Source organism: Dicentrarchus labrax, unplaced genomic scaffold (assembly GCF_905237075.1).
Source record: "Dicentrarchus labrax unplaced genomic scaffold, dlabrax2021, whole genome shotgun sequence".
Lineage (NCBI taxonomy): Eukaryota > Metazoa > Chordata > Actinopteri > Moronidae > Dicentrarchus > Dicentrarchus labrax.
The window spans coordinates 13,762,298-13,778,546 of record NW_026136703.1 but is presented as its reverse complement, the minus strand read 5'-3'; positions in this window follow the sequence as shown (position 1 = coordinate 13,778,546).

Below are 16,249 nucleotides of genomic sequence, written 5' to 3'. Positions count from 1 at the left end.
CACACAATGTCTCGCTCAACTACAAAGGACAGGTGTGTGCGTGTCACTAAATTGTCCCCCTGTTGTCTGGGCCTCTCCGAGTGGCAGGCCCTGTCCATTAGCCGCAATTTAACAGGATGATCAGAGTGCTTGAAAAGGGCCACATCAAACAGGTCTGGAGAATCCCAGGTGCCCAGCGCAAACGCAGGCATCGGCAATAACCGAGCCCACTTACAGGCCTAATGTATTCTGTGAGGGAAATGAAGATGTTCCTCCTCCATCCAAGGCCCTTTTGTTCTGTGGCAAACAGACAGGAGGGATTGTTTCTAAGTTCACATGGTGTCTGGGTGATGAGAGCAGTGAGGGCAATTATCTTTCTGAGATGCATATTAATATTTCACTAATGGAAGGCTGATGGTCCTGTTATGGTAAAGTAATAATATACTGTAGAGAGTGTAGAATACAAAGGCTGATGTTAAGTACAAAGGCAAAGCAAAAGCTCTGATCTTGCACTCAGATATTCACCTTATGTAGCTAGGTTACAAGGACGTGAACTCGCTTTTCTTTCAAGGAGCTTAGGATACAATGGTCAGTACAGATAGTAGCATAGCGGGTGAAGTTGAATAAGATGAAAGGTGAAACATTTTGGATTAGATACACATATACATCATATAATTGTATGAAGTCCTTCTTACGTTGACCTCATTCTCTTTATCTAAATATCTGCCTCGTGTTTCAAGTAGATTTAACAGGTGAAAACAAAAGAGAATGATATCTGTGTGCACTTTAATCCAAGAAAATATCCAACCACTTTACACAAGCAGCATTCCCAGCAGTTGTTACCTTTAACTCTCTGCTCAGCACCAGATTACATCTCTCTAAGCTTTCGTGGAAAGACATATTCCAAGCTTTCATTTATATTGGAACGCTCCATCTCGTATGATATCATTTCTCCTCGTGAATCTAGGGCAAGGCCCAAGCAGGACAGTGGAATTGGGACCAAAAGGACACCACGTCCCAAGTTACCTTGTTGATTTATGACCATAAGTCTGCCCCTGTGGTGACCTCTATAGGTGTCACCCAGACAGGGACGTGGCGCTCAGGCCGAGATGACAAAGCTTCTCTCCGAAGGTCATGCCCTGCCCCGCAGCCACTTTCTCTGAGACCCATCACAAGCCCCGGACACACTTCTCCAACTGCATTAACTTCTTCTGGGAAAAGTGTCTAGCCGCAGGCCGTAGGATTGTGACACTAAAGCAATCATAACCACCTGCTCGTTGACGTGCCCAACTGTGCTGAAGTGCACCACGCTCTTTTTTCACGTTTACTTCTGAGCCAGTATTTGTCATGCTTTTCACTGAGATGATCCACATCAGCTCGCTCATCGGGAAGCTTTAATCATCACATGCTTTAGCAGTTTTATTGTGATTTAAAGAAGAAAACAATAACGTAAAGTCAGCACTACCAACAGTAAAGGTTTGCACTTAAAATGTACAACACAGCCAAACATAAACACCAGAGCACCAAATCACAGAAAACTGAATAATAGTGATTTTCTTTGAGGCAGGAACAGTCATCACATCTGACTATAGTATGTGACTGATGAGCTTCAGACACACAAGCATAAAGAGATGAAGAAAGAGGCAGACAGAGAGAGAGACTGGGTCCTTTTACACTGACAGGTGTGCAACACTGGCTGGCCCCTTTGAAAAGCATCCATTTCCTTAGCAACTGGACGTCAGCTCAATTCAGCCAGGCGATTTTAGCAGATGGCTTGGTAAATACCTTGCCATGTGTTCCTGAGGAGAAACTATAATGCATCATGACAAAACACACGCACATTCGCCCCAGCTCACACACCACATTCACAATACCCACCCCTCTTGACGCCATCCTCCCTCTTCTCCTATTTAAGGCTTGTTTGTATTAAAAAAATAATTAAATAGTGTTCTCATACATATGTATCAAGGTTTCACACTTTCTGAATCACTTTTATGGTGGCCATTCCAAAGTTAATAGGGAATGTAATACACGGTCTTCCTTTGTTACAATCAACTTCAGCCAAAGGTCTCAATTCATTTAATTGCGTAACCATGGCTACCACCATTTGTACATACTGTACAGAATACAGCAAAAGGTTCTTCTATTGAAAAAAAATAATTCCAAGGGTAGAGCAAATGCAGTGCCTAATGAAATGCCTTGAACCATGGGAGACACACAATAGCTCCTTTCAAATGTCGACACACTGTGGAGACACGTAAACAAGTTGGCTGATGAGACACAGTGCAGTAATGTTGTGGTTACATGTTTCAATAGGGACCTTCACGTTGATAGACCAAGGTCTCTACAGTATATAAGGAATTCTTCTCTGCCATATGACATTGCCATAGCATGTTGACAGTCCTCTACCACAGTCATTACCTTCCCTCTAATCACATTTCAACCGCCCACGCTCTCTCCATGCTTTCATGCTTGTACTGTTGTTGTTTTCTTTTGTCACTTTCCCTGACCTATTACATTTATCTTTACACTTGTCTTTCCCATATTTATCTGTCTCTTCTAATTCCTCCTCTTCCTCTTTCTTTTCTCGGTCATGTGTTGCAGCTGCGCAGGGCAGCTGGCACAAGCTGTACAGTTCAGTTCAGCTACAGACCCTGTCATTAACATTAAGTCCCCTGTGTGTGTGAGGGAGAGTGTGTGAGTGTGTGAGAAAGGGAGAGAGAGAGAGAGAGAGAGAGAGAGAGAGAGAGAGTGTGTGTGTATTAGTGTGTCACTCATGCAACAGACTAGCGACAAGGACATCTCCAATGGCTTCCATATGCTGTGTGTCGTGTTCTGCAGATTATGGTGCTGCTTGGCCTCTTCTGGGTGGTGTGATGGTCTAAACCATCTCCTACAAAATACATTCATATTCAACTAATTCAATTTGCTGCTTTTTGAAAGACAAGAAATTGCACAATTGTTTACTGACATAAGCAAAAACATATAAAGCCCCGCTCCCATTAGTTACTGTTCACACAGCACAGAATGTAGTTTACAATGATAATGTGTGAGATTTGCGATTCGAAATTCTGTCTTTGACTTCAGACAGAAGACAAAAGCAGGCCTATCATTTCCAGCTGGCGACCATCAATTTTACTTGCTGCAACTTTCACAGCTGACTAGTTAAGCTAACATTACTATAGCTCCATGAGCGTATTAAAAACACAGTCTCCAGCTGACTTTTCAATATTCAACAATTGATGATTCATGTTGAGGACATGGAAATACAAAAACAACATTGCTCTCATATTTCAGCATAGAGCTTGTCCTAGTATGCCGATCATATGCATACAGAAAAATGTCCTCAGATAGCTATTTTGTTCTAACATAACATTGTTTCGCTAGTTAGCTTACATGCGTGTTTCTAGTAGTATGTTTTCACCTTTAATGTTGCGAGATAAAAGGCATTGAGGATGAGGACTAACAGATGTGTTTGTCAAATGTAATGCTATCCTTGGGGAACGTTGTCAACTAGATTGTAAACTTCCCCGAATCCAAACAAGAGAAGGACAGACAAAAGGCCTACAAAACAGTGCTATCAAATGAGATCTAACGTGGCAAAAGCAGACTACTATTGTACATTACTCTGTGACTATGGTGGAATTAAATATGTTGTCATTTTCCTTTTAAGGATTTTAAGGTCAATACCATTTACATGGATTTATTCTGCTCATCAATACCTTTTGTATTGATGAGCATAAATTGGATAGTTTTTATGAGCACTATTTGTCATATTTGGTTCAATTTCTGCACGACTGTCTAGTGGCAGAAATTTAAACTTCTTATTGTGCACATTTCATTTACACACACAAAATCCCTTCCCAAAATAAACAGATAAATAAACATATCTGTCAATACAGCCAATGCAGTACCTGTCTACGCGTCTATGTAGGCTAGCAATGGAGCTGGCTGACTGCTGGCTGTCTGTGTGCTTGCCACTGCTACTGTACAGCATGTTAATGCACATGAACAGAGCTTTGTGTCTCCCTCCCTGCCCACTGCCTGTTCACCACTCAGCTCCCCATATGCCGCTCCCCTGCGCTCCTCTCATCCAGCCACTGGGAGCTTGATTAAGCCTGACTTGTCACCAAATTACACACACAAAGTTTACATGCATTCCCCGGCTCTCCAGCTGTTGCAGATTTGTTACAAAGAATAAATCTTGAAGCAGTTGACTGAGCAGGTCTGGGATGTCTGCCGCCTCATTGATAGGGAGAGATAGGAGAAGGGCGGGGGGGAGAGAAAGAGAGACAGAAAGGGAAAACAAGACAGACAGGCAGAGACTATGTGAGAGGAGCTAGGTTGATTCAGAAACTGACCTAGCTTTGTATCTGCTTTGATTGGTTTTATAAAGCGCCTATGGGCAAAAAATATAGCCAAATAGACTGTGTTCTCAAATTAATTCTGCCATTACAGATAAACACAGATAAACAGTAGAAAAAATAGACAGTAAAAACTGTTTTATTTTGAGGTTTTGCAAGGGTTTTGCATACACTGCATGTTTGAAGTTGGCCCGGACATTCCCAGACAGGGGCAAATGATAAAATTCACATCAAATGGTTCTTTGCAGCTATGCGGATGTGGAAAGTATAATTTGCGTTCGAAGCAATACAGGAAGAGGACTCAAAACAACCACAATACTTAATACTTAGACTTATGAGTGTCTTGCTAGACATGCAGTAACTATTGTAGTAGTTTTTACACTGTTGGAATAAAGATAACCAGTGACAAAGAACAAATCTTGTTATCTAAAATGTTCCCTTGACAGTGCAAAAATGTGTTTTCACAGGTATTACACCAAATTCTGACCTGCTAACTGCATCGAATATAATCACCAGCAAATTGTCTTGCTAAGACTGACATTAAATACGACACCTAATGAATTTCAAATTGTACTAATGGTAACATTCAGTGAATATCATTTGAATCAGAATGCTCTCATTGCAGACAACAAAAATAAGACTGTGACTCACCTTAGCACAAGAATAAGCAGAACAAGACAAATCAGTCCACTCTAAAGACTATAGATGCCTTAAAGCAAACATATCTGTATTGGAAACATGAGCCTAACTCTCCCTATAAGAAAGTTATTGTCAATTGTGTTTGGAAATTCAAGATTTTAGGACTCTACACTGGATTCAACTATGAAATGTTGATGGAAGTTAAGGGAGATTTTTCTGAAGTCAATGTACTTGAAATCCTGACATGTTTCCTCTCAATACATTGTTTTTTTCCCTCTTAGATAATGACGCATGATTCTTTTTTCTTCTGTTTCTCCTCCATCTTTTTATGATTATGATTTCTCTCTTAGATCATCTAAATGGTTGTGGCAGTAATTGCTGTGTGGGCATCATTACCCAAGAAAGCATGAATAAGACACAGTAATGAGCAAAAGCCCGGGAGCTCGCTAGACCGTTGATCAATACCATTAAACAATGTGCACTTTGAGCTGAGCTGCGTTCGAGAGCTCCAACACTCAAATGGATATTCCTCATAGCACTAATGGCTTTGAACTAGGCCTCCATTACCATGTATAAAACGCTGCTTATTAACATAATCAAATCTCTCTCTGTGTTTTTTTGCGTCAGAGATAATATGAAAAGACAGGAGGTTGCTAATGTAATTAAGCGTATGCTATAATTACTATCCCCTGATCACATGACCTCTTCTCCTAACAAAGCTGAATAAATAGTCCCATTACCCTGACTACTCCTGACTACTGCGTTGTGATTTGGTGCATTGCCGGTTTACTAGTTGTCTGATGTTCGGATGTAAACAAGGTGGTTCCAGTGTACCAAGCCAATCCTGCAGTCGGATTGCAATGCTAACGTCCCAAAAACTGAACAAATACAGAAAACCACACGACTGAAGAGGAAAAAATCTGAATTTATGTCTTAAACTTAAAAAATTCTAACACTTAAATCCATTTCTGTTGCAGCCAGAACCAGCAGGACTGCAGCAAGAAAGCCATTATGATCAGTGGGTTTAATTACAAACATTTTAATTTGCATCTCGGGGCTCTATTCATCACATCCATCTCGGCTAGCAGCCCCGTTCTCCCTCCATATGCCCAATAAATAAATAAGGAGCTAAAAGAGATTCTAGGGCCCAAGAAATGATTAGTATTTCACTAACAATTACCAGGATGCTAATGGCTATTGTATTGATTGCTCTGCCCTTTGAGATCAAGGTCATATGAAAATGTAATCAAAAAAGCTTTGATAATTCCTGCTGAGCCATGAAATGAGAAAAGGCAATAGTGAGGCTTGGCTGAAATGTCTTACCTTCATTAAACCTGACTGGAAGATGTCACGCTATGCACAAAAAACATCAATATACTTAGTTTTCCAATGAAACTGAGATGTCTTTGATGTAAAGAGAACATCTCTAGAATAACAGAGCTTACTTGGGAACACAAATAGACTTTTCAGCATATTTGTCAATTGTGTGTAAATTTGTGGGGGCCATAGACAATATGCCAGCTAGTGTGTGTTGTATCATCATTAACTCACATCTTTTGTGTTGCTCACTCACTTTAATATGATGTTAATGTGACGCTGAGAGCTAATAGAATGATTGATGAGGTCGTGAAACTGATCAGTGAAATTGTGTCAGCCAACAGTCACCAAAAGTACAATGAATGACAGAACGATAACGATGCGTCCTCATTTCTGCAGATGGTTCTACTGTATGGTAGAATTAAACAATGGCCTCATAAATAACCATTTAACCCTGGAAGCATTTGCTGTCATTCACATTTTGAAGTCATTTCCACAACTCAGATGTGAAATTCACTCATTAATCCACTCATGCAGACGCTCAACCTCAGTATATCAGTTCTGTCAACTCATTAAAAGCACATTCTTTAATAGAGGGTTGTCCTAGAAACGAGATGTAGTTTTCCAATATATTAAGATTTATGTGCAACTTCTAGTGTTAGCTGTGTTTCTTTAATGAAGATAATTGTTGTGGTATCACTGTAAGCAACCTGCTGAGGTAGGTAGGAAATGTATAAAAATAAATGACAAAAATAATTCTCAGGCACGTACGGGAAAAAATATATCTATATGTTTTTATGCAAAGCATTTCCGTCACTGCAGCATTATGGAATTCATACACTAAATACACACCAGCCCCAGCCCTGTGCATGCCTATACCCTCCAGACATCCTCCCCCGTATCCCAGAAACCTCTGTGTGTTTAGGAATCAGGCTCCACCATGACTCTGCGTAGCGCCTGGGAAGATATCGCCACACGTCCAAAAATTTCCATCAATGGCGGCTCAACTCCTCCGCAGCAACTCTCTGATAGGTTAATCCCTGTATCACACTTCAGCACCAGTTCACTAAGCGGCTTAAAAGGACACATTAGAACGATGACAATGACCCGCTAATGGTGTTACATTTCTCTGAAGCATTATGAGCTATCTTTGTCACGTTTATCTTATAATGAGATCTGTCAATTGGGGGGAAGAAGATCCCATGCAGCAGCCAAGGACGTTGATATTTCACATAATAAATAATGACCTAGAAAAGGGAGAAAACAAACCTTGATCCCTCTCCCCTGATCTGTTTTCTTTGCAGGCGACAGAGCGGGCAGCCCCATGGAGGCCTTGGAGCTCGGTGTCACCATTTAGATTACTGGCTGCTATGCAGACCCAAGTCCTCAGGGCCACCACAACACCCCCAACCACACCATGTGTGATTGATGACTGCTGGTTCCCATGGGTGTTTTATAACATTTCCTCAAGTAATGTCCCCTGAAGAAAATGTGCCATAATTCATCATGCTATTACTGTACGAAGTCCAAATAGTAATTTCGTCCCCTCTAATTTCATTATGGTGTGCATTTTCATCCTCCTGTATGCTTTTATAATGGGGGAGTACACATTTTATATTCAAACAAAAACAGCCATGCTCCAATCTGGATTGGAATACATGCATCATTCTTTGGCTCAAAAAATATGTTGCTTTAATCCATTGGAAGCTCTTAATTCTGTTTTTTGCTAAATGAAGCATTCACAAGTGCATTTTTTAGATAAACATCAGCTTATTCATAATTTGCTGCATACCCATTTTCACATCCAAGCACAGTATTTCTGCTGAATGGTCTTACATTTTCTCCTTTTTATACCGCCATTTGGTTTATTCGGGGGGGTTTTCTTTAAATTACAAGTTGTTGTTTGTTTGACCTAAACCTTGAACACTGATGGACTTCTACTGTTAGTAGCTAAAGCAAAAAACTTTGAAAATCTGTTGACAAATGACAAAGCAAATGGATAATAGAAACATATGTGATGCGAAAGAACATTAACGTGGTAGCCTACTGAGCACAAATCTTAGAATCCCATTTCTAAGATAACTAACAAAACAACTACTAACAGAGAGCAAACAAAAAGTAGCAAGAGTTATTTGTAAGGTAGTTGTGGGAGTAGAGATTGATGGTTGAAATGACCGAGCAAAACCATGTCAATTATGCATCATGTTTTTTACATGCCCTCTGTATATTAATTATTCCGTCTTTGTTATGCATTTTACGTGGGTTACTGCACAGTCGCAATTAACTTTGCCCAAGCAACCATTTGGGTGATTGAAGAACAGACTTAATGGGATGAGAGGACTTTGTTGTCTTGTTTTCTTTCAGACACACACACATGCACACATATACACAAGGTCAGGACAGGACTCATTATCATCAGTTCTCAAGATTATGTATTGTTTTGTGAACATCCATTTGAAGATGAATACATACACATACTATACGAACACATGTATGGACATACATACAGTCACACACACACACGCAGGAAACATAAACAAACACACTTACCCAGACAGTAGTATCACTGTCTAGGACACTAATCCAAAAAGCGCTAAGCTCTATTACTTTTAATTATTCCTGACAGCCTCTTGCTTTAATCTACACAAAGCACGTGCAAACGAGCTGTTACACTCTGCCTCCAAGAAAGGGGGACAGGAGAGGACGGCAGGCTGCCTGCCTGCCTGCTGAGAAGGCCTTCTCTGTGCATGACATGGACATGGGCTTCGGTGACCCGGCTGGCGCTCGCCTACGTCTCCTCGCCGGCTGAAGGCTCTGGGGCCGCCATGTGGCATCTGCTGCCATGGGGCTGGGCATGAGTCTGGGGCTGGGACTGGCCCTCTGTTCACCAGGCCTGTCTATAGAGCTGTAGCACATTTCGGGGGACCTGGTGCTGCGTTACCAACCAAACCAATTCTGCAGAGGAAGTGGCAAGGTCACCCCTCGCCTTGCCTGAAAGACCTCCACCTGCCACATTCTGCTCGGCTGTCATGCTACACAGAGAGGGGTGGGGGTCGGGGTGGGGGCACTTTGTTCAAAATTCAAAAAGGTAATCCATTGTGCACACTGTTTCCATACACAATATTATCCACTGCAGTAATACACCAAATAAATTATGTAAAAAGCGCTGGAGAAGAGAGAAGGAATGAATGAAGTATAACACATTAATCTAAAACCGCAAAATCGACCCTCAATGAAAACCATGCCGGTACCCACCAGCAGACTATCTATCATGATCTCTGTGACATCTATGGTCTGATCCAATATGGTGAAGTTGGTGACAGAACACATTCATAATGGTAGCTATTCCCTAGTGAGGGAAGGGGGCGTGTTTACCCCTGAAGGTTACTTCTTGTAAATCCTTGCATAGTTTATTCAAATAGTGCCCTAACCATGGTCTCCAGGATTTTCCCCTTACAGCAAGCAAAGCATGACCTTTACATTTGACGCTTGACAGTTCTTCAGATTCGCCCAACCAGAACAGATTAATGCATATTTATGTGTTTGTTGCTGAGCAGTGGATGCTCTTTATCTCTTGGAGAACAAAAGACAGAGAGCTATTTGCAGACACACACATGTGCATGGTATGCATCCATGCACACTCACATACATGCAAGTAGATATCATTACCTGAACACTCAAGATTCTTTTCTGACCTGGCAGAAAAGGAAAAAAAAATCTGACATTTAACATAAAAAAAATGTATGGTATACATACTCATAGTACCAATATAGTAGGTTGCCACTTGGGTTGATCGGAAAAAAATGATATACTTAAAAATCAGTTGTTAAAAGATTACTAAAGCATTACTATAACCATACACAACTGAATCTAGTTTTCATTGCTCCTTCCCAGGGTTTCTGCTGCCATTAATAAGCCGCATACAGCAGGTAACTGTATGGTTTCTACAAAGCTACTCCATTTTACACATCAGCACCTGGTCGGGGGAGGATGCAGCCAAGATAATCTATTTAAATTGGCCAGGTTGAAGGCTGTCATTTATCATGAGTGTATAGACCCTCCTCAGATGGCAGCCTGACTACTCCAGCCAGAGTCTAAGTCCAATGCCCTTTACGTCTGTCACAGCGTATGGGCGACTGTGAATTTCTCCAGTCTGGTATGAGGAATAAAATTTCCCAGCATGAGGAAGGATCTGGCAGACATGTAGATTTCACTAAGTCAACATCAGCCTCCTTTTTCTCACTCAATGCCACTCCTTGAAAAGCCCAATCCCCAGAGGTTTAAAGCGTCAGTATTTAAAAATACGTTGCTGGAAAATATTTTGCTGTCACACGGTTATAAAAAGGGTGAAATTTAAACACAATAAAGGCATTTAAAGATAGATGAAAACAGGTATATGTGAGGTTCTACACTCATGTTTTTTTTTTTGTATAGAGAAAATAGCAGGGATATTAGCCCTCTTATTTCAGCCTACGCTTCTTCTATTTGTGCAACAGTAAATCATTTCTTTCTATACGCATGTTCACGCGACCTCTTCATGCTGTGTGTATGTTTGTGTATGTTTCTCTGCGTGTAAGAGGGACGGGGGATAGACAGAGAGAACATGCATGTCAGTGTGTTCACTGGTTTATGCTCATCATTGCATTGACTCAAGGTCAGCTGGGTAAGGTCCAAGAAAACAAGGTGCAGCAATCTAAACACAGGCAGCCTTTCCCCTCCATCTTATCAAGGTCTGAGATGAGAGGCAGGACAGAATTAAAAAAGTTAACCCTACAGACAGAAAGCACCAGGGAGCCAATGCAGAGCTAGCATGTAGAAGCAGCAGTAGCCCTGTAGCTCTTATATATAATGTTAGCTAGAGCATATTCCAGCAGAACACCCTTTATGGTCTTTATTTCAAACAGGGGCTTAAAAAAAATGCATTTGTGTTGAGACAGGTATTATTACAACAGCAATGGGTTTAGTGAAGCTGTAGGACTTAACACAGTAAAAGCAGCACACATACAGTTTCACAAAAAAGCTATTTCTGCAGAACAATTCTGCACCATTGCCGAGCCACCCACTACTCCAGTTATTTGGACGTTCTAACCTCCACGCCTCAGTACCCAGAGTTCTCTGGCGCAGCGAAAATCTAAGCGGCCACATGTGTGGGAGCGCAGAAATAGTGCACCATTAAAAGGTCCTGACTCACCTTGTTTTAAGTGCAAGGTCTAATTGCCAGCCTATTTTCCAGAGGGCCAGAGCAGCAGCTGGCAGCAGGCTGTATCTACAGGGATAGCCATTAACGACGGTGTAGCTAGCAAAGAAATAAGGCCTTAAGACCCTGGCTCCCTCACAGACAGTTACTCTATTCTGAGACAGGCAAACACCACAGGAGACAAATACACCAAGAATGCCCTCTGTGACTTCTCACCATACGTTTGACTCATAAATGGTGCTATTATTCTAGCTCTAGTTCGGGCAATCTTAAGTGTCTCATATAAAAGGAGTCATTATTCAGAATGTGGTACTCAGTTGGTTAGTAATTTAAATTAGTAACACTTTAGCCCTTCGCTATTCGCCAGAGACTCATTTTTGCACAATATTAAAAGTAGTGATAAAGATTTGGTGTAGTATGTTGTTTCTTCTTCAGGTGATGCATTGTCGCTATTAAAGGTGCAATGGGGCTTATTTTAGACAAACCAAACAAGACCCATTTGTATTCAGTGTGGAGTACGGCATGTTCTCTGAGAGCTACCTCTCACTTGTTTTCTCTTTTCGTCTTGTTTTTCACATTTTTTTCCTCACTTTTCTCACTGGGTGTGTTGGAGGTGTTTGAAGGTTAGATGCAGTCAGATACAGATGAACAATGAAATGATGCATTAGACAGATTGCTCACAAATACACCTGGGCTAGGCAGAGACACGGACAAAGAAAAAGAAAAACAGACGGACACAAACACACAGTGGACAGTTGGTTTAGGCATTCAGTGAAAGCACAACATTTTTACTGTTTCAGGGACAGTATTTTGTGTTGACAGCATGGATGGGAGAATGTGCAGGGTTTATATACTCCAGAGGCTCCAGGGTTTTAGCCCACAATTCATAGTGGATGCCTCCTTAGGGCACCAACTGACCACATGGACGTCAGGAGCAGGAGGCCGTCCTACACAGAGCAAACACAGCACACTGTTGCCTTTCTTTCTCTGCTAGTCTCACATCGCAAAAACACCCAACATGGAGGTGTAACTGTCTCCCACACTGGCTTGCTTACTGTCTCACCTACATGCACCCTCACTCAATTAATCTTATTCCCAAAACAGCAAACCTGCACCGAGGTTCTCAAGGAGGATTTCAGTTTCTGCAACAGTGTAAATGACCCCAGCTTAGAGATACTTTACTCCAGCTACTTAATGTAACTTCTGCCACATTGCAGGTGGGCTCTCTTAGCATAAAAAAAAAAAAACACCACAGCTTATAAACCTGCATATGTGGCTTAACAGTAGAAATGCTGAGACTCTGTCCAGCTGGCCTTGTAAAAGTCACAGGCACCAGAGAGGGCTAGGACAACGCCATTTGTCATAACGTCAGCAAATTCAATAATTAATGGGCCGTATCCTATCACAGCTCCCCAGTTTACCCCCTCCCCCAGTCTCAGATCTCTGCCCCCCCTGTTTAGGAGCATATTGTAGTCTCTCTCAGTGGTCTTCCATGAACGTTTAATTCCTCATCATTAAGAGATGTCCACTTGCACCCAGACAGTTATTTGCTCACAATGACAAATGTACACACTCGCTGTTCACATTCACATGGGCTTCTCATGAACCATCCATCCCAAAGGGAACCAGCATGTGAAATGCAGTCATTATCTTCATGTACTTTGGCACAGAGGGTGAAAATCTGTGACGTTTTAATTGTAGTTTTGATTAATACATTATATAAGTCAAACATCCTAAAATAAGAAAAACAGACTGCATCTGATGCACACAGTAAATTGAGAATGTCAATTTGTATGCCTAGAAGTGAGAATGTGGAAGTATGTGTTTGTGCAGGTCTATGTATGCGCACATGCATCTGTGCACATGAGTTCTGAGCGTATGTGACCCTGGATTTGATCAGCTGTAGCAGACTCGCTGTTTACAAGGCCGAAGGAACAATGACAGTGTGTGATTAGGGGCAGGCAGGCCAACAAGGCCCGTCCCAAACACAGCTGGCGCCAGGGGACTGCGAGGTGAGCTGGGAACCACCACATCCCTTTTGATTAATGTGAGAGCGAGCGTGGGAGACTGGGAGGATGACGGCACTGTGCCCCGCTCCGCTCTGCTCCTGCCAAGGAGGTGCATGTAGGTGAGAAAGGTCCACCATTGGCCCAACTGTCTCACTGTTCAGTATGTGTGTGTGAGTGTGAGTGTGTGCATGTGTGTGTATGTTTGTGTGTGTGTGTGTGTGTGTGTGTGTGTGTGTGTGTGTAGATGTAGGTGTGTGTGTGAGTGAGAGAGAGAGAGAGAGAGAGAGAGTTGTGATACGACTGACACTAGGATGGGAGTTATACATGCTTAATTAAATCTTCAGTTCCTTGACCTTTCATTTCTGACAGAGGCCATTTTGAGCTTACACTTAAGGTGGAAACCAAGACTAGCATGTAAAATCTATACTACAGGAATATATTACGTAGGGTTAGCTAGCTGATACACAAGCTCGCTAACCAGAAGATTGCAGTTGATTTCCCTGGTATTGTTGTTAAATTTGATAACTGTTAGGCCTTTCTGAATTCTGACCTTACAATACTGTGTGTGCTGAAGCTAGTTTCAATATACTTGTATGTCATTCAGTGGGACAGTATACTATCCTGGAGTAGACCAAACTGCTGCTGTATAATTCCAATGTTTTAAATGATATGAGGCATGGAGAGACACATACTTTTGTCAGAACTAAAAACATCCTTTTTTCCTATCTGTGAGAATGTAGCACTTTACATACAAGCCCTTCAGAAATGCAGCTAAGGCTGAGCAGTGTATAGCCTCTCCTCTTCATCCATGTCCTCTCCTTCACCCTGTGACCACACGGTTCAATAGAGTACCGCTTCTATGGGGAGAATCTATGGGCAGAATCACCCAGTGTGAAAATGTCAGCCTCCCCTGCCTCGGTTTCTTTGTTGATGCTGACATTTAGCCTGATACCAGAGGGGGGTTCTCTATAGTACATCACATCAAAGACAACATACAATGCCATTATATATGGAGTGTGAAAGGTGTTGATCTGATACAGACCCAGTTTTGTACTTTGTATATTCTCAAAGCTTTTAAATACAGTACGAAGAAGCCAGACATGTTTTCTCCTTCAGCATAACATCAGTGTGCTCTGCTACAGCCTGCATTACAACTATACTGGATGCTGTCTCTAAGAGACCACATTCCCTTCTCAGCATCTTCTCCACCTCTCCACCCCCTTTCCCCTTTCTCTATCCCTCTTCATCACCCCCTCCTCGTCCACCCATCACCCTCTCCCCCAGGTGGCCGTGGGGCCGGCCTGTCTGAAATGTGATAGGCATAATCCCATTTAGCCTAATTGCATCTGCGGGAGAGCAGCCCTATGTGTCCCATTGCGTGCCTACCAAACCCCTTAGAACACATTATACACACATATCACATAGAAACGTCCCCAAAGCGAAGTCGAACATGTGTACGCGCACACGTGCACAGGCATGCATGCTCTTGCAGGGCTCTTGCGCGTCACATGTACTGCACTCCAAGGTCCATGTGCAGTTCTTTGTTTGTTTTTCCTCATCGATAAATGCTCCAAAACTGAGGCACTGATTTCTTTCTCTGTCAAACACGTGGTGGTGGGAGTCTGCGCCCAGTCTGCTTTAGCGCAGACGAGACAGAAAAGCCAGACAACCATGTTAAGAGGAGGGTGCTACAGTAAATGGCCTAATGGAAAGACTAAGGGTTTAATATGTGCAGTGTCTGTGCGGGAACATGCATGCATGCTTGTGTGCATTTCCCTTAGGGGGCTGTGGTCCAATGGTTGGAGGGAGATGATGTTGCTATAGGGAGATCTGGGGAGTGGTCCACTGCACTGTTAGCCATAATGAGACTCTGCATTCTCCCAGGCAACTGCTCACGTATTATTCACACGAGAGCAGAGAGGGCAGAGGCATTAGGGCCAGTGGCATAGCTGCACATTAATGATCATGTTAAGAGATCCAGTATGAAATCATCATTAGTGTGTTCCATGATGTAGTTCATTTACAAATTATGTATAAATATGCGTTGGCGTGAGGTAGGCTCTGAAATGTAGATTGCATCTTTTCTATTTTACTATGTTCTATTCTAGTGCGTGTTCATGCATCTGTTTTTTATTGTGGCCCTTTTCAGGGAGGCTGTGACATATTGAGTTCTAACAGGCCACAGATCAATCTGCAACACAAAGGAAATCAATGCCCCGGAACTGAGTTACTCCAATGGGTTGAGTGCAGATCATTAGATTTTCAGTTGAATGAAGGACCATTACCATAAAACCAAGTCTCCTGTGGTGGAATTTAGTTGTATCCGTAATAGTTATGTTCAAGATACAGATCATCACAAACATTGTTACTACAGTGGATAATAATCAAAATAATGACTGCTTCAGTTACAACAGTTACTGTCTGGTATTTTCTATTAAATGCTATGCTATCAGTGAAGGCAAGCTTGTGGAAAAGAATCCATGTGAGTCATAATCTGTGAAATGAAACTATTATCTTGAAAATAATAAATAGGCCCACTCTGCATAATGTGATATCACACATATAGAGTGCCATTCAGTACATCATATTTCCCATAGTCCCATATGGTCACATTGTTTTGGAGATAGGAACGAGAGAATGCTCAATCACCTGTTATTCTTAAGTACGGATAAAACCGCAACGTTGGTTTTCAAATGAGACAGCTTGAGTGTACCTCTCCTATATAAGAATAGCCACTACATTAC